The following is a 26,280-nucleotide window of genomic DNA, read 5'->3' as shown; positions in this document are numbered from 1 at the left end:
ATCTCTTTATGTGGGATACTTTCACCTAAAACCGTATACTATCTTCCAGATACCTTATCAGACGGACTGCCCTTCAGGGAAATAGGGAGACAGGAAATGTGTCTCACCACTGGCACTCATAAGGAACAAGTCACTTCAAGTACAGCAACAATGAAGTTGCTATTTCATCTCCTCCTGCTAATTACTGATGTAAGGGCCTACAATACACGAGGCATAACTGCTGCCTAATGCAATCTGAGTAAATCTTTAGATGCTTTTTTGCTTCCTGCATCTGAATCAGAGGAAATAAATCTGTGTGAACAACTGCTTTTCTAGGAGTCTGATTTCTGAGTGCAATATAAAAAGAAATGAGGTACAAAATATTTTGTTTTGAAAAAAAACCCCAACACTTTGAAAGTATCATTTTGCTGCTATATAAATCCTTGCTTTGCCCACATCTTAAGTATAGCATACAGTTATGGTATATGCATCCCAAAGACATAGATGAATTAAGAGAAGGTAAATAAAAGGGAAACTAAACAGATCAGAAAGATGTGTAGTACTGTTTCCTAGATGTGCATAATTTCCCAGAGTTACATTGTTCACGTACAGCTTTTACAACTAGTAGCACAGCCCTCTGCTCTTTAACAAGGCAGGGAGAACTGTATACTATTTTACTTTATAAAAGCAAAGTGTTCCCATGAGCATGAGATTGACTTCATATTTTAACTTTTCTAATTCCTTCCTTTTCTCTGTCCTGTTTGTTTTTATGTGATTTTCCTAATGTACCATATCTCCAAGAATGGTGACTGGCAAATGTCTGCCTGTGAGTGATTCAAACTAGTGTGGTCGCTTCATGAAAATTAGACCTTCTCATCAGTTTAAATCAATCAAAAAAGAGGAGGGTGTTCTAAAACTCCTTCCATTCAGTCTCCCTAAGAGTATTTTCTCTTCTGGGGAAGTTGAGAAGTACATGCCTCAAACTTTATTTCCTCTGTGCTTCTTTGTGGAGAAATCCAAGCAAAATGAATGGAATTGTCTACACACAATTCTTCCAAACATGCAAAATAAACAGAAATCTTAGATTGTTTGTTGTAATCCACATAATCTACTTTATCTTCATAAAGAGTAACAAAAATGTTAAAGTGATTTTTTTTCCCCTGAAGTGTCAGTGTGCCTTTTGTTCCTATTTCCAAATAAATTACAGTATCTGTATGACTCAGATCAAAAAAGGACATAAGAACACAACTGGTTGGACTGAGCCACTCCCATGGAAATGGTACTGTTACTGATTTAATTTTGAATAGGCTTGCTCTCTCTTTCTCTAGAACATGCATTTTGCATATTTCCTCATATTTCAGGAAATCTGACTCTTCTTTCAAGAAGCTGGATATAAGAAAACAAAGATTCACCTGCACAGAAGTGGATACTGTCTAGGTAAGTGAGAGATCCAGTTCCAAGACTTTCTCAATGCCTTGCACTTGCAGCACTACCAGCTGCTGTTTCCCTTCTTCCAAACTGCACCCAAATGTATGGCTTTCCTCAGAGCTGGCATGAACCCTTCACTGATGAATGTGTTTCACAAAAAGGAACGGTTCTGCCAAAGTTATGACCTTTCATAAAGACACATCTATTTTACTTTAAGAAAAAAGAAACTACAGGAAAATTTCTGAGATCCAAGATAGGCCTGATTACTTCTGAAGGTCATGTAACTGGTTTTCTTGAGCAAAAAGCAGTGGCTACAATAAATTAAATATCTGTAAGGTTTTAGGGTCTGTACCAATGAAGCAAGAAAACAAAATGCTGGAAAGTTGTCAAGTGAATTGTCCAGAGATTCTCCAGGACTAGATTTACGAACACTAGAGGAAATTCTGTTGTGCCTCAGGCAACAGCTCAGGTGCAAGAAGTGAAGCATGAAATCTAATTAGCCTGAGCTTCCAGGGTCCATATCATCAGTCATAAAATTCTCCTGCCTTTTTGAATATTCAACCTCCTAACTGGATTGATTAATTCCAGTGCCTTCATTTGTAAGCCCCCCTTCAACGGTACCCAAATTCATATGCACAACTATGTGTTACACAAGTAGGCCAAATTCACCACTGTGAACTGGGCATAACTTCCAAAGTTAGTAGAGATCTGCAACAGCTAAGAATGTGGCTCACTAACTGTCCTCCATTAATTTAATGTTATAAAATAGATACGACTATTGAAAAAGGAACTTTATTTTGAGGGTTTGTTTGGTTTGTGTTTTTTTTTCCTAATGTGTTAGCTTTCTCTACCTCATGGAAAGAGGACCGACACTGGCCCTACTCTGAGATGAAAGTGTTTGACACAAAGAACTGGGCATCACACCCGAATTAAGCAAGTCACTTTAATGAGCATCACTGCACGGGATACTAAACGCACATTGGCTACTCTGGTGTGCTATTGCAACTGTGAGGCAACTTCGGTAACACAGTAGCTGAATATCACAACCTCAGCATCTGGGGACGCTGGGAACTATTGCAAGGGAAGTTAAGAAGGTTCAGGGGCTGCACATACACCTTGTTTATTTCACAGTCCAAAGTTTGGTAGTTGTTATCATTCATACCATTTATGCCACTGTATATATTCTGGACTGAGACTTGTTGATCGGAGTAAGTGAAGAGAGAACCCATCCCAAAACTAAACATACTTTCTGTTTTCTAGCAGAACAGAGTAGGGGACTAGAGTGAAAAAATTCTCTTTAAATGTAACTGAAATAATACCATTCTTCCCATAACTACTTTCTATCAAGGGTTGCTTTCTTTCTTAATCCAGTGACCAGATAATGCAATCACAGCAGCACATTTTGTGCACAAAGTACCCTGTGATACAAATAAAACCAAGTATACGTGAGAGCAGATTATACCAGAAAGCAGAACTGCTGTTGTCAGAGCAACTTCAGTGTGCCTTCGGGATCAGCGAAGCATGGATCTTACTTTGTTAACACGTAGAGAACCAGCTACACTATTACATTTCCTTCCCTTTTGGTCAAATAGCACTACCATATACATGGCCTACATACATCAACATTACCAACCTATTCCGCACAGAACTGAAGGGAAATCACACAAGTTGCTCATCTTTGAATCGCCAAAATGAATCTTTTTCCTTACCTTGCTATTAACTCATTCCAAGAGCTGAGCAAGTCAGGCAGATCTCAGGCTGAGTCAAGGGGAGTTTTCAATAAGCAGTTGCATCTGCCTTAGTTCATACACCTCTAGTTAAACACCTGCAATAACACCTGTCTGGTAAAAGCTGGTCTTCACCCCAGTGAAGGCAAACAATTTATTTAGTTTTGCTTTATGTTTTCAGACTTTTGGAGACTCATGCTGTGAGGCATGTTTTGAGTCAGAAATTGGTCAATGTAAGCTCTGAATATGAATGCCTGATTTCAGATATCTCTTCTAGAGTATCCTGTTTTGCAGAAAGGGGAGGGTCAGAGGTAAATTGTGAGCACCTGAAAGTAATTCCATGTACACACTTGCAAATATTTATTCATCCTCTACCACAGGGTGAATAAGTAGGTTGAGCCTACTTGGTCTTACCAGTTACATTTCTCCTAAAGTATTCTCGGTCCATTTAACTGTGACCATGACTGATCTCATTAGATATAGTATCACATAGAGTAGCATAAAGTTGCACCATGAGGTCACCCAGGATGTGGGCACACGTATTTCTCTATTTCACCTACTCCTACCCACTGTATGCAGCCCCCTCTGGTGATGGGGCCTCATAAACATCAATCCCATTCCCTCCTGAGGTGCAGCAAACATTTACATTAATGTCAGCATTCTCCTAAGTGCTGGCAGAGTGATTTTTGCTCAGTCCACACTTTCCAGAGATTAGGGACTCTTCTGCATCCCAAATTCTATTGTAAAATGATTCTGTTCTCCATGACCATGATAAACCTGTTTTAAAAGAGATTATGAACTTCTGTTTCTGATGCAAATGTTTTGTGTTTGATGTTGATAACCCTTGGACAGCAGTTTTAACTATTGCAGCTAACTGGAAAGTTCTCATGACCAACTAAGCACTATTGCATTGGGAGCTGAATGCAAGACCTTGCCCATTTCAGCTATGTTTCACATCCAAACAGGTTTGTTCATTTGCCCTGTCCCTCTGAGGAAGCAGAACCCCTCCCTGCCCACAGAGTTATCCTACAGACTTTTCAAATGGGAAGGTGCAATAAGGAAGTGATTAGAATAGCCATTGAAGTTTCACCCAGCATTACTGATCAACTGCTGCCTGCATGCCCCATGTCATGAGGGGATATTTGAGACAGTATTTCACCTGTGGAGGCAAAAGAACCAGGCAAACATGAAGCTTTGTACACAGACAGCATAAAAACTATATTTGTCTAAAGTATTGCTAGCTTATGAACTGCCTTTTTGTTTTCCTTCCTAATGACTCAAATAAGCTTGGTCAGCAGAAGTAATATGGTCCTTTTTCCTGTGCTGCTGTGCATATTTTCAACTCTTCCATTTCAGAAGCACTTGAGAAACTGAGCTCTATGGTTTAATTAAACAGAATGTCAGTGACTACAGCTGCTTGGGGGTGTGTGGATTTGGCACCCTGGCAGACAGTATTACAGGCAGCTACCCCAGACATCTGTGCCAACACCCCTCGTTATTAGAATGCAGTAATCCTCCTGCTGTTGTCCTGCTCACTGCTGTGCTGGGGCAAAACAAGCCAAACAGTGTGATAGTTGATTTGGACTACAGTAGGTGAAGCACTGCAACCCCTGGGAATATTTGGAAGCCCTAGACTTCAGAAAAGCATCCATGAAGCTGCACAACATGCCTTTGTCCTTTTTTTATTTCTTGCTAAAAGATAAGTTTCACAGCATCCCAGCCACTACTAAATCTGTTTGGTTTTTGAACCTCTGCGTGACATCTGATTACTCTGATATTAAGTTTACCTTGTTTGAGCCAAAATCTGGAGAAAAATATGAGTAGCATATGAATGGAAACTTTCTAAGCAGTCATTATTTGGGAAATGACATCTCTGATCCAGATTTCTTTATGACTCACACAACAGGGTTATATAATTTGTTACTAATATTAGAAATGAACTGTGGGATTATTTAAAAAACCCCTGCCTGTTTCCATCTTTACATAAACAATAATCTGTTAGACTAACAGAGGATGTGTATTTTTTAAAGTTCCTTGTAGAGCTAATTCTGTGTCTAATGCTTATGAAATATACAAATTCCATTTCATATATACTGTTATATCAAAGCCTCATGAAGTCAGCAGAAACAATCCTGTTGGCTACGTGGACTCCACATGGACTTTGAAGAGCACAGTTTTCAAGCCCTTTCAAAGGGACCTTATAGATGAAACTGCTGTTTTTTCAGATTATAACGTGCATTATGTCTCAGATTTCATAAAACATGCTGTAATATAGCTTGTGCTTATCCACATATTTAGTCATCAGCAGAAATAAGTAGTAACTTTCCAAAAGGTACACTTGTTAGGCCCTCAAAATAAGATCTGCTTAGTGGTGGCATCAGTAGTAGCAGTACAGCAGTAGTAAATTTTTACTTACTGGGCGCATGTTTAGTAGCTAGATGGTACTGTTACAATGCTTTTGTAGCTATCCGCCCACTATGTGCCTTACACACCAATTTCAGGGATGGTGGTGTTTCTGGTTGTTTTACTCACCTCAGTGCTGAGGAGCCTTGAAATATACCATCTTGTGCTTTTACCCAGCATTGCTGCTAATAACAGAAATGGCTGTTTTTCACTAAATGGTTTTTAAAGTATTTATAAATAACACATAATTGCATTACTGTTTTTAAAAGGGCTAAAGGGTTTTAAAAGTTTTCAACTCTGCCTTGCTGGAAGGCAGCATGAAAGACTAACACTTAATAAAGCACGTCCATGTCTGCTTCTAGTCATATACAACCCTGCCACGCCAAATTAGGTTTTGGCCCTTTATACCACAGGCTATGCCTGCTTGCAGCTGCGGCTGGGTTCAAAGGGGGTTGGTAAGCACAGTTCAAAGCTCAGCATATAGTAACATGAATCATAGAATCACAGAATCATAGGGTTGGAAGGGACCTCTGGAGGTCATCTAGTCCAACCCCCTGCCAGAGTAGGGTCACCTTAGAGCAGGTTACACAGGAACATGTCCAGGCAGGTTTGGAATGTCTCCAGAGATGGAGACTCCACCACCTCTCTGGGCAGCCTGTGCCAGGGCTCTGCCACCCTCAAAGGAAAGAAGTTCCTCCTCACGTTTAGGTGGAACTTCCTATGCTCAAGTTTGTGCCCATTACCTCTTGTCCTGTCCCCGGGCACCACTGAAAAGAGCCTGGCCCCATCCTCCTGACACCCACCCTTTAAGTATTTAGAAGTGTTGATAAGGTCCCCCCTCAGCCGTCTTTTTTCCAGACTGAGGAGACCCAAATCCCTCAGCCTTTCCTCATAAGAGAGGTGTTCCAATCCCCTAATCATCTTGGTAGCCCTTTGCTGTACCCTCTCCAGCAATTCCCTGTCCTTCTTGAGCCGGGGAGCCCAGAACTGGACTCAGCACTCCAGGTATGGCCTCACCAAGGCAGAGTAGAGGGGGAGGATGACCTCCCTCGACCTGCTGGCCACACTCTTCTTGATTCACCCCAGGATGCCATTGGCCTTTTTGGCCACAAGGGCACATTGCTGGCTCATGGTCATCCTGTTGTCCACCAGGACTCCCAGGTCTCGTTCAGCTGAGCTGCTCTCCAGCAGGTCAGCCCCCAACCTGTACTAGTGCATGGGGTTATTCCTCCCCAGGTGCAGCACCCTACACTTGCCCTTATTGAGTTTCATAAGGTTCCTCTTTGCCCAACTCTCTAGCCTGTCCAGGTCAAAGCAAGATGGAAGACAAGAAAGCAAGATGGAAGACAAGAAAGCGATACAGGTAAAGGATGGGAAATGTACATTACAATTAAATAACAGCTAGCATCAGCCAAAGCGATTATGTGGGTGTCTTTATGCTGGCTGGTTTTTAAGCATTCAGGATCAACTACCATGTTCCATCCATGTTGTTGTGGATTCGCTTGCTTTGATGGAAAGCTGCAAGGACTTTGATAACTGGCTGAAAAAGAGAATGTTTCCAGTACAAGTTCTGCTTTGCTTTATCACAAGTCCTCGACACAACAATTTTCTTCAGAGCTGTTGCATGTCAGATAGGAGGCGGAACATAAAAGCCAAATCCAGATCCTGATATGTGTTAGAAGGAGGGGAAGCCTACATTATAGCTTTAACATTATTTCTGGCCTAAACTAGGACTTGGTTTCCCATTTTGCAATTTTTTGAAGAACTGATTATTCCCCATAACCTCTATGTGCTTTTCCAGATAAGCTCAAAGATATATCTCCTGCTGAGAAACACACAATGTAACTTCAGAATGAAATACAAGCTTTGCATAAAGATGCAATCAAACTCTTAAGGGAACTCACCACACCACAGGGTAATCAAATCCAAGTGCTCAGTCTTAATCTTAACTTCATCCGTATCAGAGTCAGAACACTGCTTTCTTCATCTCTGCTATTTTTCTAGGCAGACGATACAACAAGTCTTTCTCCTCTTTTATTCACAGCAGTCATACTTTCAGCAAAGCTTTTGCCAATGCAGATGAAAGCACCAAGCTTGTTTTGCATCCGCTACCAAGGATTTTCTCTCAAGGATATCAGCAGGCTGTTATTATTAACAAATCCAAAGTTCAAACAACCGTCTCCATAGCATTATAGTTCTCCATAAATTCCTTTTTGTTCTTGAAATCAAACAAGCTAACCAAAACAAGGCCTCTAGCCACTCATTGCATTGAAGAGTTCTCCATTTTCTCTGAGTCAAAAACACTTTAATAAATAATTATTTGTTTAAAAATTTAAAATACTTTAATAAATAATCTCCCATATTGGCCATGGCTCTGTAAAACAAGTTCTCTTTCTTTTAAAATCTTCACGTTTTCCCACTGTTTTCCATTAAAAATTTTTTTTCACAGAAAAAGCAAACAATCATAGAACGGTTTGCCACCAAAAGTAAAGCACTGAAAGAAAGTGAAAGAACTCAATGCTCATGAACAAAAAAATGAAACAACAACACAGCATACTGGAATTCAAGCTGTCCGACTGTCCATCCACTACTTGACATATTCTCTCCCCCTGCTTGTGTTATAGAGGTTATAACGAGAGGCTACCAAACTTTAGCCAAGCTAGCCTCTTCATTGTCACATGTTCCAGCAGCTCTGTCATTTAGAAATGACTACAGATTATAAAGGTTCGGGGTACTCGGCAGAGGTAGTACTTGCAGCAAAAACCTGCCTTTTAAGAAAAGTGGTGCAGCACAGACAGTACCTAACAAATGTGCTGTGACATCAGGGCAACGGCTGTGTGCAGCTAGGAGAGGGGAAAGTGGCAAGGGTGGGGAAAAAACAAATGGAAGAACAATTCAGTCTTTTATCAATGTTGTGCTGAAAAAACTACCAACTTTGGTACATTCTTTCTCTGAATTTCTCTGAACAGGGCTGAACTGTATCTACTCCATCTGTCCAGCAGAGCAGTGTAGTGACTGTTCCCATGTGCACTCTTCCCCCAAAGCAAGGAAGTAACTGAGTGACAAGTGTGGGGATAGAGTCTCCACCCACCAACCCATCCTCTACTCCCTTCCAGCTCAAATGCTCCCCATGCAGAATGGCTGGTGAGTCATAGCATGGCCACACTCAGCAACTAAGTAGGACAAAAAGATGGGGAGGGGAAAAGTGTTAGGTCCTCTGTCTTAAATTGGAAGTGCAAGCTGGGTCGCTGTGTTTAATAGGGTTTTAAATATTTCTTGGGGAAGCAGAACCTTTTAAATGAACCTAAGGCTTATGAATTTTGCTGATAACAAAAATAGTTTTTCACATTCTTAATTCGTCAAAGTACATCTCAACATAACTAATGGTACAGTACTAATCCTCCTCTCCCTTGCATTCATACCTTTCAGAGATCTATTGACAGTGTATTTACATTCAGCACTGCACTACAACTTAGAAAAACTTGGACTTAGCTCCTTACTATCCTGTAAGAATTATAGGAAGAATATCTGCTTTTAGAATTAAATTTCCAGATATCAGACTGGCAGTTTTTATAGCACAATTACAGATCACTAAGGCTTTGTTCTGCTAGGTTTATATATATCATAATTTCAAGCATACTGGATTCAAATGCGTACCTGCAAAAATAAAAGTTTATCACAATCTAGTTGAAAAGCTAGTCTTGGATATTTTGATGAAAGTTTGGAGACCTACTTTTAATGCTGATCAATATGCGTGTCTGACTATGTAAGTGCCCACGGTGTGTTTCATTCAAAATGCATGTTTTATAGGTCTTCATAAAAAGGGCATCAAGTGATGGAAAGAAAGGCAGAAACTGTCTACCTTCGGTCTGAACCTTCAGGAATAACTCACCAAGCCTTCCCCAAATGCATCTGCATAGTTATGGCTTTGGGGTCGGCAGGCGTTTGAACCTCTTTCCTTGCCGGTAGGAATAAGCTTACTGGTAGGAATGTTTTAAAAAGGAAAATGGGAAAAACGTCCTATGCACTGAGCTATTCTCTTCCAATAAAGCAACGCACTGATATTGCTTTTGCAATACACAGGTATCTACTTCCATTACAGGCAATAACTTAAGTAAATTAATATTACAATAAAAACAAAAGTTTATGCAGTTATTGAACTGTAACAGTAGAGAGCAGCCACTTCACGGTTTCACTGCAGTTTTCTCCACGGCCTGGATTGTGGCTAGCATAGAGTTAAAACAAGGAGTGTGATCAGAGCTCCAAGCACTAGAAAGCCAGTCTGCACTGCTAATTCATTTGGGGACTCCATAGGAATAGTTCCATCTTCTGCTATAATATGTTAACATAAATGGAAGTGTCAGACATTAAACAATCCGGGCACTTGCTGTAGTCAGTTCCACTTCCTGGGCTCTAACAGAAACGTTATTACAATGGAACTCCATTTGCTCCAAACCTTGCCTCCGTCACTGACTAGAGAGAGGAACAAGAAGCCTTCTTGCTTGACATACTTGTCGTGAGTTTGGAGGAAAGGACAGACAGGAAGAGAAGAAACACCAGTGCAGAGAGAGGAAAGCCTTTATTGGCTTAGCACTTACAAAAATGCAGCCTGTCTCTTTGCTCCTGTCAGGAGGCTGGAACAAGAGCTTCTGCCAACCTCTGCACAGTCAATAAGTTTCCACTCTCTAGCACCACGAACATGCATTTTTGCCTCCAGAAGGAATGCGAGAGCATCATGTGAATAGGAGTGGTGCAGAGTCCAAAGGGCTCCAGCAGACAGTCACTGATACTGATGAAAGCAACTTACCCAGACCGGTTGAAAACATCATTGAAAGGAAAAGGATTTTGCTTATCAAGGCAAATACAAGAAAGGGAACTGTTGTCAGTTATAACTGCTCCAGTTCCAGGTCATGGAAGCACTCAGCACTGAAACACTTTTTTGAATCCAGCTGGTTTTATCTGAGAGTAAATGCCAAGGAAGGAGGACAGGCAGTGTGTCAAGGCCTGAGCTTAGCTGTCCCACTTCTCCCCAGATTTTTTGTAAATTTAGAACCTCCTAAAAGCTGCTGTTCTCCTCTTACATAAAATTTAATAACTTTGTTGCTCTTCTGTATGGCAAAACTCAAGTTAACTGGTTAGACTCCCTGCATAACATCTATTTCTTAGTATCATGTCCTCATTTTTTTTATGCTACAGCTTCTGAAAATTATATGAAATGGTTATTATGGCAGCCACTGCAGAATGTCTTGAACCAGCTATAGATTTTTAATTCCCTGCACTGTGATTCCTATAGAAGCAAGAAGTTTTCAGCAATACCAGACACAAAGTCTTGTCCAGCAGAACTGGTCTTGTGGCGGATGACTCAGCTAACCTGCAGTATGGCATGATAAGTATTTCACATACTTTGCCAAATGTATATTTCATATACAAATGCCAAATGCATTTCCGGATGATAATTTAATTATTCCAAAGGTTACCACTCATTTCTTTCTGAAGTTCATCTTAACTATTTGACAGCATTAGTAATATCATTCCAACCTGCTAGTCTGAAGCACTGCTAGTAAGAAACAAGTTTTATTTACCTCTATAGGCATTCTCTGATGCCCACAATGAACTGCTATCATAGCATTGTAAAAAAGTTGTTTTGGCCTTTTTTCTTGAACAACCCCTTGGTAAGTGAAGACAAATAACTGGGCATTCTAGTGGTGATTTGAAAGCTTCTCATCAGCATTGAATACTTCACCCCTAATGGTATTACTGACTTGATTAATTGTGGTGAATATCATCACACTTGACCAATGACACTCCTGCTTTGAAACACCCTGGGGTTAAGCTGCTGAGCAAGATTTTTGTGGCAATGCCAACATCAGTTTCATATAGTTCCCTCTAACTGGATATAGGTGGTTTAGCGTCTCGAGATGAAGGCACATTGTTTGGTATTACAAAAGCTCTAACAAGAACCACTGTGGTGTTCCCTCAACTACTAGAGTTTGGTAATGATCCTCAGTGCCTCTTTCCCTCTGTATATAACACAAAAATTGCAAGGGCTTGTTTCTGTTCTGGGCCTTGCCCTAGTTATCTGTGATTAAAAACTGAAGAGCTACCTCACACTTTATGTGGGGCGATAATGCACATATTGGAAACTGTGGGTGGCAACAAACTAAGCAGCCAGCCTATGGAGAGGTGTTATGCAGGAGCATGCTACGTTGGTGATACTGGCATTCTCTGCTGTCAGTGCCTGCACACTCACAAAAGGACAGAGTAATTTCCAAAGTAAAGAGCTAGTCTCTCCCACTGTCCCCCTATGAAGTGTAGTTCTGTCAAACATATTTCTCTTGAAGCATTCAAAGAGTACTGCAGGTGACGTAACTGCTGACTGCAAACCTCCAAGTTGCTTGAATTCAACTACATCCTTAAGCACAATTAAAAACTCCCATGACATTGTGGGAAATTTATTGCAATACATTTAGGCTGAAATACACTGCTCAGTATTTTGAAGATGTTTCTTACTCTGCATCTAGTAGGTCTAGTTGCTCTGCCTTTCCTATTCTTCTGGGCAGGCTCCAAGCAAGAGGACTTGATGCTGGTGCAACGGCTACTCAGCTCAGCTACCAGCAAGGCCAAGTGGGAACAAATATGAGAGGTCACTGCAGGACTGTCACTGCAGGATCACAGCAATAACAAAATAGAGGCCAAAAGGGTAGAAAGCAAGAATAGAGATTGGTGTAAAAATATCAGGTGTTCAGATCCCTGTTTTTCTGTTACAGACTAAAGGGAATCATATTTTTGGGGTAAGTACTTTTTTACAAGCTCTTCCTGAAGTAGGCAGAACTTCATGTATCTAGAGAACTTAAACTGCCTATCTAATACTAGGCAATTTAAACACTGGACACATCCTGATTAGAAATCAAGTGAGCTAAGCTACCACAGGGTTAATGTAATATTATATCTGATCTCTTATCCTCAGAAGTACTTAATAAATTGTGTAACAGGATGTAGTGAAAAAACCACAATCTACCTGGCTGGTTGTCTAGAACAACACTGCAACACAAGAAAGGACCCCTACACCTCCCAATTCTTCTAACACAGCCAGTGTGTAATGTCACATAGCAGAATCTGTATTCTCATATTTGTTCATTGGTTGTTGTTTCTAGTAGGGCTGTGGCTGGAAGAAAGTTCACAGCTAAACTGGGACACCATGACCTAATTCATCTTCCTGAATTGTGCCTACACTTTTCAACAGTCACTCAATAATAGGCTAGGTATGCTAATATTTACAGCCCACCTCAAATAATTTTCAACCTCTTATCTGGCCAGTAAGTTTGCTTGATGATGTTTTACAATAAAAGCAGAATACCTCAGCCTATAGGGTCCCAACTTTCAAGAATTAATTTTGTTAATAGCATTAATATCTATCCCTTGCAGACTAGTCTTACCCAAGGCACTACAATCTCCTTCTTAGCAGTGCCAGTCATCTGCAGCTCTTCAATTTCAGCTTGAAGATATGCTTAGTATTTCTAAAGACCAACCTCTCTTCAAGGAAGTGCATGTGATACATAATAGAGAAATAAAAACAAATTATAGATCATACGCATGTGATTTGTTCTAGGATGAATTAGAAAAGATATAAAACATCTGTCCTTAAATGTTATATTCTTTTTAAAAGTCACTTTGGAAATGACTGAATAACCTAGGAATGCAAGCTTTACAATTATGATTACTGACAACATTTGGCTTTGTAAACTTTACTGTCGTCTTCCTCATCTGAAATTCTGTTGCTTGCTTTAATCCCAGCAGTGACTTTTCTTACTTACAAAAGGAAGAAATAGTAGTCCGGTACCTTAGAATGACTGTAACAGGGGACGGGGATTTATCAGGAAGATCCAGATATCTACCCGCAAATTACCTTTGGTGCATGCATTCACTCAGCCCTCGACAGTTCCTAGCTGTATGCTCTCCAGGAGCTCAACTCCCTACAGTACTGTTCTAATTTTATGTTGGCATAAGAGGCTGTTAATAAGGCTGAAACGTGGATAAATCTTTTTAGTTCCATTGTCTCCAAAAAGGCAAAAGATCAAAGAAGGAAGTTATAACAGAGAATAACAATCTGAACGCTTACTTTAAAAAATTCTACTTTATCTAACGTACACTGAAGACAGCACTCCTTTTGCCCATGTTGGCTATGAGATGGCATGTACTCCAGGTGTTCCAGGCAATACCGGCACTCCCTGATCTGCCTGCTATAGCACTGACCAGTGCCCAAGGGTACCGCTGACTGGAATCAGAGCAATGTTGAATAAACTTTCTTCTCTCCACTCGTGCCTGCAGCAAGCAAGCAGGAGCCTGGTGGTGGCTGTTTTCTGCTTTCCTGCGTCTGCAACAGTTCTGTGCTCTGATTCATCTAGGGTAGAAAAGGCCCCACAAACAACCAACGAATTCATCCTCGCATTCAGCTGATCCTGAACACTCAGCACAGCAGCAGCTCTAACCTCTCTTTGCAGAGCTTTTCAGTGCTGCAGCAAGCGAGAGAGGAAAAGAGCATGGCATTTCTTTTCACACTAGACTTTTCTAGGTGGTGATGGTGGCAAGGTGCCATTGGTTTTGGGGAGGAGGAGGAAGGTAGCATAGCGACCCCCAGTTTGGGGAAGAGACCATGTGCATAAGTCATACAATATTCCTGAATTCAGACTGCTAACCAGAAAAAGCTCCAAGTACTTATTCACTATTTACTGCTTTATAGACTTCAAAGAAAAACTATTGTAGTCAGAAAGGTAACACAAAAACAACCAATCACCAATACAATCCAAGTCAATTTATCTACAAATCCAGACATCTCTGTATGAATAACCTTTGGTATCATCCACTCAGCCTTATTCCTGACTGTAGCTCTGTACACAAACCTCCCTCTTGGGTGTGGAAACATATGTGCCTCCATCTGTCTCACAGCTGGCTATGCCTTCTTGCATAATAATTGTGCAGAATCAAAAACAATGTAAGAAGTCACCATCAACTGTCAGACAGTGTTGCTCTGCAAGTTTGTCTCACTTTTCCAATAAGACGCCTGGAAATTTTCCAAGCTACAGCCAAATGACCGCATCTGTTGTGGCGTGGAACACACCCCATAAAGCCCCTGATGTACTTCTCTCTCCTCCACAAGCCCAAGACTACAGGGCCTTAGAATCAGAACAACCAACCTGCTTTCTAACTTTGAGGACAAACTCACTGCCAAACCACTTCTCAACAAACATTTTGATTCAGCATATACTTCACCTGTTAAACAACAGCCTCAGTGATAGCACCTCTGACTACTGGAAACATCATTGTTTGAGGCCTTTAAAACAAGGTTGGTAACAAAAATATCCCCTTTGCCCTGAAAAAAGATACACAACAAAACCATATCTGAGGAAGAAGAAACCATTGTATTTACCACGTCCATTGGATTACAATGCAGTGGAGAAAAAAAGGACATTTAAATGAAACATCTGGATAAAAAAAGGTCAATGGATAAATATTGTAGTTTCACCCCACAGAAGAAATTATCATTGTTGACAAAGACACTTAGGAGATAACACACTTAGGTTCAATTTAGAGCCTCAGGAACTCAAAGTGGCACATTGTTTGAGGTTTGCTAAGTTTTATTCAAATTGAATTATTTCCTTCACACATATGTGCATCACAACCAACTTTCATTCTGAATGTTGAAGTCACATTGATGTAATTGGAACACTGGAAAGGGAATGAGGTTGCAAGACCCACTGCTTTCTGTAAAGTAGGTTTGAACGCTGATGTTTTCACTCCAAATCTACACTCTGCTTTCTATAAAACAAGTCTGAACACTAAGTTTTCACTGGCCATGTCTGTGATACATTTGATTTAAACATAACCAATGATTTGGCAGCTTGCTTGAAAGCTAAATTCACATGTCCATTTAAGAGAGGAAAAGGCTATTGCACTGGAAGAAGCCTGACGTTTATCCTGCTTTTAATTGGTGTCTCCATTATCTGACCTCTCAAAGAGACTACAAAAGCAAACATCACAGTACATGTTTCTGACTTGCCTAATCTCTCCCTGTCCAGACTGATTTATTGATCGCAGTTGAAGATTAGCCAACACTGAACTGCAACTGAGTACATTCAGTGTGAATTAGGTTCCATGTAGAGTCTGAGGAACTGGAAGTGTCACATTGTTTGAGAATTGCTCATTTTTACTCAAACTGAAGTATTTTGTTCATATACATGTGCATCACCACCAATGCAGTGTGAGAAATCAATTGGTATAGTCAAATTCTGTCATGTTCAGTGCCTGGCCAAAGATCACTAATGTCAACTAAGTCAAGCCTCTATTGAAACTGCAACCCAAATTCCAAATATTGAAGTTCTCAGAAACTGTAGTCAAAATAGTGGATATGCTTATTTAACCTGGTAAAACATAAGCCTTCTGATCACCTAATAGTTTGTTGGTTTGGGTTTTTTTTTCCAGTTGGTTTTGTGTGGTTTTTTTTCTGTTACAGACTGCTGCCTAATTGCATACTGTTGACATCACAGTACATGCTCCTTTGCAGCATTATACACCACTGTTCTTTAAATATATGAGTAACGTATTGCCTAAGCAATAATTTTGTTTCTTCTAAGCAGTGACAAAAATGAGGAAAAAATTGGATCTATATTTCTAAGCTACTCTTCCTATGTATTTCTTTCCAGAACTAGGTTGGGATTGACAATAAGCTTCCACAGCAATCCATTCCGCTATCACAAGCAAAACTAAGCATGTTTCGGAAATGACATCAGCAGCTGGCAGTGCTGGAAAATTCTTCATAAATAAAGGTTTCAGGATATATTTGTCATCTGATTTTGAAAACACAGTTCCTTCTTTTAGAAAATCTCACTAATAACTACAAGCAAGAGAATGCAAAAAGTGCAGAAGAGAACAGTTTTCATTCATCTTCATATCATCTTCATTTACTGGTAATCCAGCAGTTTTCATTATTTATTTTCTATAGTTTTTCATTATGTTTATAGAAGAAAGTTGCATATGCACAGCACAATTCATTTGCTGTTCTATGAAATTCTTAAAGGAAGAGAAAAATAGCAGCATATCCTTGGATCTCCAGTCCTTTCTAATATGTGACTAAGTCACAGGGGGAAAAAATGTGTCTTGGGACTCACTCTATGATGGAATTCTTAAAGGCAACTCACAGAATTAGGAAACAAAAATTCCATCTGTTCACACTAAATATACGTTAGGTGAAATTGAAAGTCTCACTTCTAACATTTAACATATGTTCAGATCTCAGAAATCGCACCCTCCGCCCCTCCAAACAATTTAAATATATCATTGCAATTGGTTTCAGTAACTCTCTTGCATGATATGGACTGACTGTTTCCTGTAAAATGCCACGGACCTTTTTTTCTTGTAATGTTCACCAGTATATTTTGAACTGCTTTTCATACATATATTTCAAAGGTGGTTTGGACTTACTCTTTAGCTCTTTTATAGGGTCTCAGCCTGATAATCACAGGGGAGTTGGATATAACCTAGAAGGTTTGTTTCATTGGTTTTCTTAAACGACGGGAAGTCAGTGTTCTTACTGTGATAAACCCTTGTTACTTGCCAAGCTCTGAGAATAGTACATTCTTAAATTAAGTGTATGCTTGCCTTAAGGAAGCAGCAGATATCATAATCTTAGATCCAACTCACCATTAGCTTACTGTTTTGGAAATAATTGTTGCAGAATGGACAGTAACTTTTCCTCTAAACACTATGAATTCAGTTTTGTGAGAAGAAAGACAGCTATCCAAGTACTGCCATCCACTTCTTGTTCCTTAAAAAATCACTAGAAGATAAAGCCATTCAAAAGAGATCTTCACGCATTGTCAAAATACAAACTGCCATTTTATTATTAACATTTATCCCATAACAAAGTCAAACGAGGATCCGCTGTTAATGTCACCACCACTATACAACAGATGCAGAGTCTACCTATAAATTTGACAGTTACTTGAACAAAGTTGTGTGCTTCCATCCTTCTTTACATATCAGAATGGACCATATCCATTTCTGAGGATGACTCTAACATCCATAGTGATGACTTCAATCATTTCAGTATTCTCATTATTGACACCATAAAAATCAGTAAAAGACCATGAAGGAGAGCGAGATGGAGCAGCAAGAGCTAGGCTGCTCCTTAAGGGAAGGCTAGGGAGGAGTTGAGGATGGCCACAACACTGGCTGGGCAGCAAGCTCACCCACAGGGCACAATCCCAAGGTGGGAGATGACAACGGATCCTGTCAATGGTCCAGTGATCATCAGGCAAAAGAGCAAAGTAATCAGTCAGATTCAAGGTCAAACTGGGAAATACAAACAATAATTAATGAACAGGATTGGGATACATCTGCCACAAAGCTCAGGTCAGGATTGAAGGCCCAGGTCTAAGCTTAAATAAGACTTTTGGACTGATGGATAGGCGGTGGGTATGCCCTATAGCTGGATCCATATCATCTCTTCTAGGACCTACTGCTGAAAATTCAAACTCATACTTCAGCCTTTTCTCTTTGACGTTCTTTCCCACTTCTAAAGAAAATAAAGTTGCAATACAGAGGCTCCTCTCAGTCTATACCCATTATTACAGTGGGGCTGTCCCTTCCTTTCTTTGCAATGACAGGTGGTGGTTAGTAACTAGAGACTGATTTATAGCAACTGTTAGTAACTTATAAAAAAATTAATTCAAAACATCAACTCTAATGGAAGAAAGACATAAGCCTCAAGTTACACAACAAACCTCTCCTCAGACTCCACTTCATGTAAAAATTGTGGCCAAATATCTCAGAACTTCAACCTTATGCTCTAGTCAGGATAAAACACAGTAACTGACAAGGAATCAAACTTCTACTGATCTAGCCTCAGAGCCTGAAGGACAACAGGAAACAAAGTCAGTACTGTACTACACAGCTGGGTTTAGAACATTTGAATTCTGTTTGGAGATACTTGAAGCACATGTGTATTACATAATGACACACAGACTTGGCTTTGTGAACACATAATAGACTGCTGCTTTGCTCACATGGCAAACTAAAATTAAGATAAGATTCAAATATAACTGGAAGAACATTGTGGGAAAGAATAAAGAGTATATTCTTAGCCAGAAATTCTTATCTTTTGAGAGATGGAAACTGAAAAGATTCCTTTTAGAAAGAGAGATGGAAAATTTCATAGTATGATTAAAAATAGGGGTTTTGAAATGTAGGTCACCAATCACGCTGGGTTATACAGAATTTCTGTTTCCTTTATGGGGAAAATACTTCCTATTAGACATATGTTTATCATTAAATCAAGATAATCAATGTCATTTCCTTATCACTTTATGTCATACATAAAAATTAAACATAATTCTTCCCACCACAGTTATGAACAACACCACTCCAAATCCAGCCAAGACTTGAAAGATGAATTTGTCAAAAACATCTCCATCAGATCTCACTGAGACCACATCACAAAACCCACTGCTGTTTCCACAAGGCTGATAAGACTAAATTAATCCAAGCTGCAATTTCACCAAGGCTAAGGGACTTACAGCATGATATGAACGCAAGTACTTGAGGTTCATTGCGCAAAAATGTGCAAAAGATTTTCCAGAATATTTTCAAAGACCTAGGGGACGATAACTCATTTGATTGGATTGTGTTTGATTAGAGAACAGTTAAAAAAAAAAAAAGTGAGTTTGTGCTCCATAGGAGCAGAAATCACAGCTCTGAGAAACGAAGACTTATTGTGGCTTTGTTTCTGGGGCCATGATGTATTCTCAGAATTTACATGAGCCTACGTGTGCTATATAGCCCTAGAAAAAGTGAGGATTTCACCTGTTTGACCTGATGCCCTGTCCCAGGGCTACAATTAATTGCTCGTCATAATCTTGTTAAGATGTTATCAAAGGTCAAGTAAATCAGTATTCCATAAAGTCTTGAATAAAATAGAACAACTTGTAAGTTTCCTTTTTTGCACTGTTAAACATCTTTTAAACTGGCACTGCTTACACTGTAAGTAGGTTCTCTCCATTTCTCATGCCTTTTCAAGGCAAAGGAATCACTCCCAGAGGTTGTTCAGGGGCAGAAAACGAACTACAATCTAATAACTTATCACCCTTTAAAAAAAACAACAAACTTTGGTCCCCACAATCCCCCCATTCTGAAAGTAAATGAAGAGACTGTCAGAAAATCTGGAACGTGACAAGCCATTTCCATAGCCTATAGAAAATAATGAAGACTTCATATACTGAAAATAAAATTTGAAACAATATTTGCCTTGTTAGGATAAACAACCTATTCACAATGTACAACATCCTCCATTTGTAACAGCAGCTAATCTAACAGTTTTCATTGTAATTATGGTTGATATACTTCAAAATTGAGGCTCTAATTGAGCTTTGTGTCACATACATAATGTCCAGGGTACAACCCAGGAAACAAAAACTATACTGTACAGCTACATACTGAAACTTCAAATGCATTATCTCTTGAAAAAAGCAAAGCCTCTTTGCAACCCTTCCTTAATTGGTTCATTAGCTATAATTAAGTTCAGCTCCCTAATGTACACCTGAGTCAGCAAATTCCTTGTCCAGGCTTTGACAAGCTAGGAAAGTAACATCTCCTCCAGATGGAATTAATTATTAAGCCACATTTATCAAGTGAGAGCAGCAAGGTGGCTGACTACCTAGGCAACTGCTAGTGGCCCAAAAACACTTCTATAGTCTTCATGCACATGTAAGACAGTTGGATGTTCTCAGTTGTCCAAATCAGGCTGCTTACATTAAATCCTAAAGGCCAACACACCAGAGACCAACACATGCTACTGTGATCCCTGCTCTCCACTTATACCCAGCCTCTTCCAACAAACACAAGAGTGAGGTGCAGTTACTAACCACACTACTATTAAGCTCCCTGGTGTTGCTTACTCCAGCTGTGCAAAACCTATGCAGTGACATGTTCACCTTTCTAAATGAATTGCTCTTCCTGCTGCCTTTAGATGAAAACCTGCAGAGGTTCTGCTGTTCTGCTTCATTCTATTTAGGAGTAAGTTTCTCAAATCTTTGAAAATTTTCACACAGGGAATCTCATTTCTGATCCATGGGTCATCATTTACGCAGGACTCTCAAAGTAAGCTAAGGGCAGAAGTCCAGTTTAGAGATGGGCTGAAACAGAATTGCAGGATGGATTGGCATCTTTCAAAAGCAAGATGCCTTGACAAGGTAACTTACCCATCTTCTCACAATTTGAGACTCATCTGAGCATAGCATGCACACTGTATTTTAAATCTTCCATTCTAGACTCCAGGTGCTGTAGAAAACCACAGCACAGACTCACTTCTTTTTCTCAACCTGAATTTATTCATGACCTGTGGTAACTCTGCTAATATTGACCTTTAGCTTATGTAGTATTTTACTTTTCCAGTCCCTGTAGTTTATTCCTTTGACTTATTTATAGGCAGCAATCATATCTTGTCTTAGCTTTTATTTACCCAGTCTAAACAAACCAAATCTTTTAAGTGTTCTCTGATATGATGAGCCATCCATTTTCCAGATAACCTGAATGGCTCTTCTGTACACCTGATTCAGTTTGAATACACCTGTCTTGAAAAATGACAGCCTAAGTCTTGCAAAGTACCTTTGTGTACTTGGCACACAAAGGCCAAGTACAATAGAATTAACTACTTCCTTGTCTCTCTGGTAAACATATGGATGTTCCCAATTCTAAAATCCAATTTTCAACACTTAACACACATTGATATGACCTGATATTGTTATGTCTTCAGTCTTTGCAAATCATCCTGCCTTCTGTTCTTTCTCAGACTTACATACAGCGCTCTCCCAGTCCTCCTTTTCATGCTGTTGATACCCTCACCCCTTTTTTAAAGAAGGCCAGCTGCTCCTCTCTTCTTCTTTCCTTACTTATTATCCTTTCCCCTGTCATCTTCTGCTTTATAATCTGGATATTTCCAAAGAGATTCTGTAAGCTACCAACTTCAGATAAACAAGCAACTGAGCAATAGAAGCACAAATGTGTGTGTCCTCAAGGAACAAAGGCTGCTTCATTCTCAAGAAAAAGAAAGCCTACAGAAAGTATAGGAAAAATTGTTTACCATAGTTTCCCTGCTGGCTTTCTTGGTCAAAATGTTATTTCTAAATCCATCAGTGATCTGTCCAATGGTGTTGGTTAAACACCTGACTTGTCTCATTCCTCTTCATTACTTGTGAAATGGAGTTAAAAATATATTAATATACAGATTGACTGAGGAGTATTAATAAAAATCACAGTGGTTTTTTTAATTTCTCAAAGTTAAGTGGTCAGCTTTTGCTAGGATGGAGTAGAGGTCCTCTAACTATCATACTTTACACCACTACACCAATTCACTTCTACCATTTCAAAACAGAAGTACAAACACACCCATTTTATTCACTTTCAGGACCAGTACAGTTTATGAGCTAAAAACATTTCTTATGATATCTTGCTATGATTCCAGACCTACAACTTAAAATACACCTAACTCCTGGCAACAAAAAACCTAATCCCATCATTTATGTGAATGGTTTTTATCACTCAAGTCTGAGTCACACAAGTCAGAAAATGAGTTATTTATAGGACAATCTTAAGATTTTGGGATTTATATGTCTAAAGTTCTGTTCTCTTCATTGAAACTCTCTCAGAACATATTAGCAGAGAGAAAATGAACACTGTATGTGAAAGCACAACACCATCTCCCTCCATTTTGAACAGTTTATGGAAATGAACTAGACAAAACATCAGGAAAATGGTATTTGAAACAAACAACAAAACTGTCTTGATTTCATATACCACATACTAAAAAAAGCCATTCAGTTTCTTCCCAGAGGCTTAGTTTAAACCTAAATTTAACCCTTCTGCCAGGTCTTCATTAGCAGTAATGAAGTTCAGTTTCTCAGTGTCATTAATAAACACTAGGTCAAGCCTCATTTCTCAGGGAAATTAATGCTGGCTGTTTAACGAGCTGTAGTACTTCATCCCCTCACAAAGGTTCAATCAAATGACTTTTAAAAATGCACTTCATAGAACACAGCAAAGAATGTGAAAACAGGAAGCCTTAGTCACCCACTATTCCTTTTCCAAAGCACAAAAGTTGTAATTTAAAATCTGCTTTCTGTCTTCCTTGTGAGAGCAGCTCACTGTTTTTCCCCTTGGAGTAACACCCCACTCATACTTCTTTGCTGCCAAGTCCTAGGGCTTTATCTCACTTAGTGCACTTGTAAAAAGGCCTCATCTGAGCTGCACGACCAGCTACCTTCAGTCATTTTTGTTCCTCCCAGCAGTTTCCTCTTTGGGCTTTTAAGTAACTTCTACTGTTTAGCATTTTGCTACACAGAACCATCTACAGTCTCTGCCACCTTACTTGCTAAATTGCCTCCTGCACCTCCCTCTTCTCTTTGATCTAGGACTTTTGCACTCTAAGCTCCAAGTTTACACTTAGCTTAGAGTGGACCCTTCCTCCACAAAGCAACTACTCCATTTTTAAGTTGTGACGCAAAGCTGATAAATCCTATGTAGAAGTTAATGAAACCACGCTTAAAGAGACCTCAACAGAAAACTCTTTAACACAGTTCTGTCTTTCATTGTCTCCTTATAATGAATCTATCTTGTAATCCTTACCTCGTGCTTTGCAACTCTTCACCTTACAGCTGACTACTATTCACTTTAAATGAATTGACACTAAAGCAGGAAGGTAGCTGTTAAACATGCAGGTGATAAACATGAAGGGACCCCATCAGCTCAAGAGACCACTAGAAACTGACTGGATAGAAAAATCCATTCCTAACTTGCACAAAGACTGTGCAAGAAAACAAGTTCTCTGTTATTTTTGCCAGCAAGGCAGTGAAAATAGACTTGATTGTATATAAGCCTTTAAGCCCATCTTAGTTCTCACTGACAGATAATTTCATCCTACAAGATTTTGCTTTGCCTAGATGATTTAAAGGGTAGTTGTAGGAGGCAAGTAGCTAACTAAGGTGCAGGGCAGCACCTTTTGGACAGGCCTGCTCTGTGCTATGTATGTTACAGCAAAAGGAAGGAGAATAACTCTGGGCCCAGAAATGCTATGCACGATTGACTGAAATAAAAATCTCTTCCATTCAGACAAAGAACAAATACATCAGAAATAACATTCCTAGTAATATTACTTCTGGAAGCAGTGGAAATTCAGGCATAGCCTCCTTCTGTAATGATATCCATGAGAGAGGAACATTACGAAAGTTCAAATGTGAGGATTCCCTTATGGGATATCTTCCCAATACTTAATCCAGTGGAAATCCCAAACCCGACATCTGCAATAGGTCTTCAGGCATAGACACGTCGTAACTCTGAGCTAACTCTGGCCCTGCAACAGAGCAGCTATGGGTGGAAGGCCTGGAAAACCGTGCCTTTCAGCAGGCATACATCTCCACTCCCACCTCGCTCCCTATGGGGTGCACAATACACTCAATCTTATTCCTTTGGAAAGAAAAAAAGGAGAACCTCATATATCCTCAGAATAGCCCACACCAAGTGTGATTACACAAAGTATCAGTTTGTGAAATATAAAGAAAATATACTGTATTGTATCAAATGAAAAGTGCTCTGACAGTTTCTCAAGTCATATGGGTTGAGTTCCTAGAAATAAAAAATACTTTAAAAGGAGAACATTAAGTTAGCAGCCACAATTTTGAGAATAGTTTACACATTCATTCTTCTATATGCAGTAAATAACAACTTAACTTCATAGGCTTGAATTCTGAGTAATCGTAATTTTTAATTCTACACTTCTTATCATTCCTGAATACATGCATTTTAATGGAATACCTTAAGGCATCTCCTCTAGCTTTTCATGACGATTGGAGAGAAACAGAGCACGGTGGACTGGATGGTCATTTAAAGAAGGCATAAAATAAATCAGGAAACAGTAGCTCGTAGGAAGAAGAAATGTAGTATACCACAACTGTACATCTTACTGCATTTTGAGCAACCTCTGTAGATTGCCTTGGTCAAGGGAAGTTGGATTCTTCCATCTCACTACTCAGCAGCTCAGGGCCAGCAAGTTGATAACATACATTTTGCTTCACGAGGCCTTGAAAGTGCAGCTGGCCTCTGCCTGCAGCTCACAGGAGCACCACAGGACATACACAGCATGCTTTAGTCACGAGAGACTGCCTGAGCCAGGGCCTTACGTGAGCTCTGTGTCACCGTCTTCCATTCCTCAGCCTCAGTTCTCCATTCATCAATATGAAAGGGGTTTTGGTTTTTCGTTGCTTTTTTATTTCATTCACACCAACTTGAGGAATTTGTCGGAGACTGAAGAATCCTACGTACTTTTTGAGACCCCTGGGGATACAAACTTCCCTCTCTCCACATGAGGATGTAATACATACATCCATTACAGCATGACATCAATAAATAATTTTATCCTACAGCAGGAGAATTTCATAGAAGGAGAAAGAAGTGGATTAAAAGGGTTCAGAATCAAAATTCCCAACAGAATAAACCTTGAGAAACCATTTCTTGAGAAAATACATTTCTGTGAGATTGGTCAGGAAAGGGAATAATGTATCACTTAGATAAAGCGAGCATCTAAGAATGTTCACTATTTTAATTTTAATTTTTTTTAGTACAAATATTACTTCACAGAGGAATTGTTTTCTATTGTTTTATGAGGGTTAACCTTGGCACTGGCAAAAGATAGCAAGTGTTATCTTAGTGCAAGAACACTGAAGGGCAAACAAAGCCAAGACTACACTAAATCTATGTTTCAAATGCGGAGTTATGATCTCATTTCCTATATATTTTTAACTTGTGTAACGTGGTCATATAAATATTAGAAAAACAGAGGGTCATTATAACCCTAATAAGAGAAGAATCCAACACAGTAGTTCAGAAGAGAAATTCAAATGCAATTTTTAGAAACCTAATTGAAAAATAGCAGCAAAAATTATGATGCATAAGAAAAATATATTATCCCACCTTAAGCTGCCATAAAAGAGCAGGAAAAAATAGCTGTATCAGGAAAGGTAGGAAAGGTTTTCTATTGCTCTTTTCTACACAGAAGGTCATTGATGAAAGGGTGTTTTCTGTTCAAAGACTACAAGAGGAAAAGTGCAGCTCATGCTGTGTGGATGGTACCCTGAGAAAAATTCAGATCTAGAAAACGTAGAAACAAGGGCTTAATTTCTTGTCACACATTTTTCTCCTTACTGCAACTTTGTTGCATCCTATTACACATCTTAGCTACACCAAGCAGATAGGAGACAGGACAAGTAAGACCAAAACCCAACAGAACATTTTTTTTAATTATTTCTGAAGAATCAAGAGGTAAAAATGACAGAGGATTCAGTAGGAGAGTTTCTCAGGTTTTGCAATAAAATTATGAGAAAAAGCAGAATCTTACAAAGACTCAGATGAATAAGATCTTTTGAAAATGGGACCTCATGCAATTTGGATGCTTTTTTTTATGTTCTTGCCTCTCAAGCATGATCCCACGTGGCATTTCCTCTCCACACTTACCTCTCCACGATCGATGAAAAGGGAAATGCACTGTAAGAATCCATACCCATCAAACATTATGGGATATGCAGGCCAGCCAGAAAGTCCATCCTAGGAAGGAGAATAGAAGAAAAAGTAGTGTTAAAGACAGCTCTCAAGAAAGTACAAAATCATTTTGAATCAGAGTGCTTCAGACTCCTAATAAAAATTT

General features: G+C 39.4%; 1 protein-coding gene across 1 annotated transcript in view; it reads right to left on the bottom strand.

Annotated features, from left to right (window-relative positions):
- Positions 1 to 26,280, bottom strand: part of PXYLP1 (2-phosphoxylose phosphatase 1) — a 115,131-nt gene that overhangs the window by 87,195 nt on the left and 1,656 nt on the right. The window contains exon 3 of the mRNA XM_054206549.1: positions 26,091 to 26,180. The gene's annotated coding sequence lies outside the window, so the exon portion shown is untranslated. The remainder of the gene's footprint in view (positions 1 to 26,090; positions 26,181 to 26,280) is intronic.

The sequence above is a fragment of the Rissa tridactyla genome, chromosome 6 (genome assembly GCF_028500815.1).
Source record: "Rissa tridactyla isolate bRisTri1 chromosome 6, bRisTri1.patW.cur.20221130, whole genome shotgun sequence".
In the NCBI taxonomy this organism is placed as follows: Eukaryota; Metazoa; Chordata; class Aves; order Charadriiformes; family Laridae; genus Rissa; species Rissa tridactyla.
This window is presented reverse-complemented; position numbering and strand designations above follow the sequence as displayed.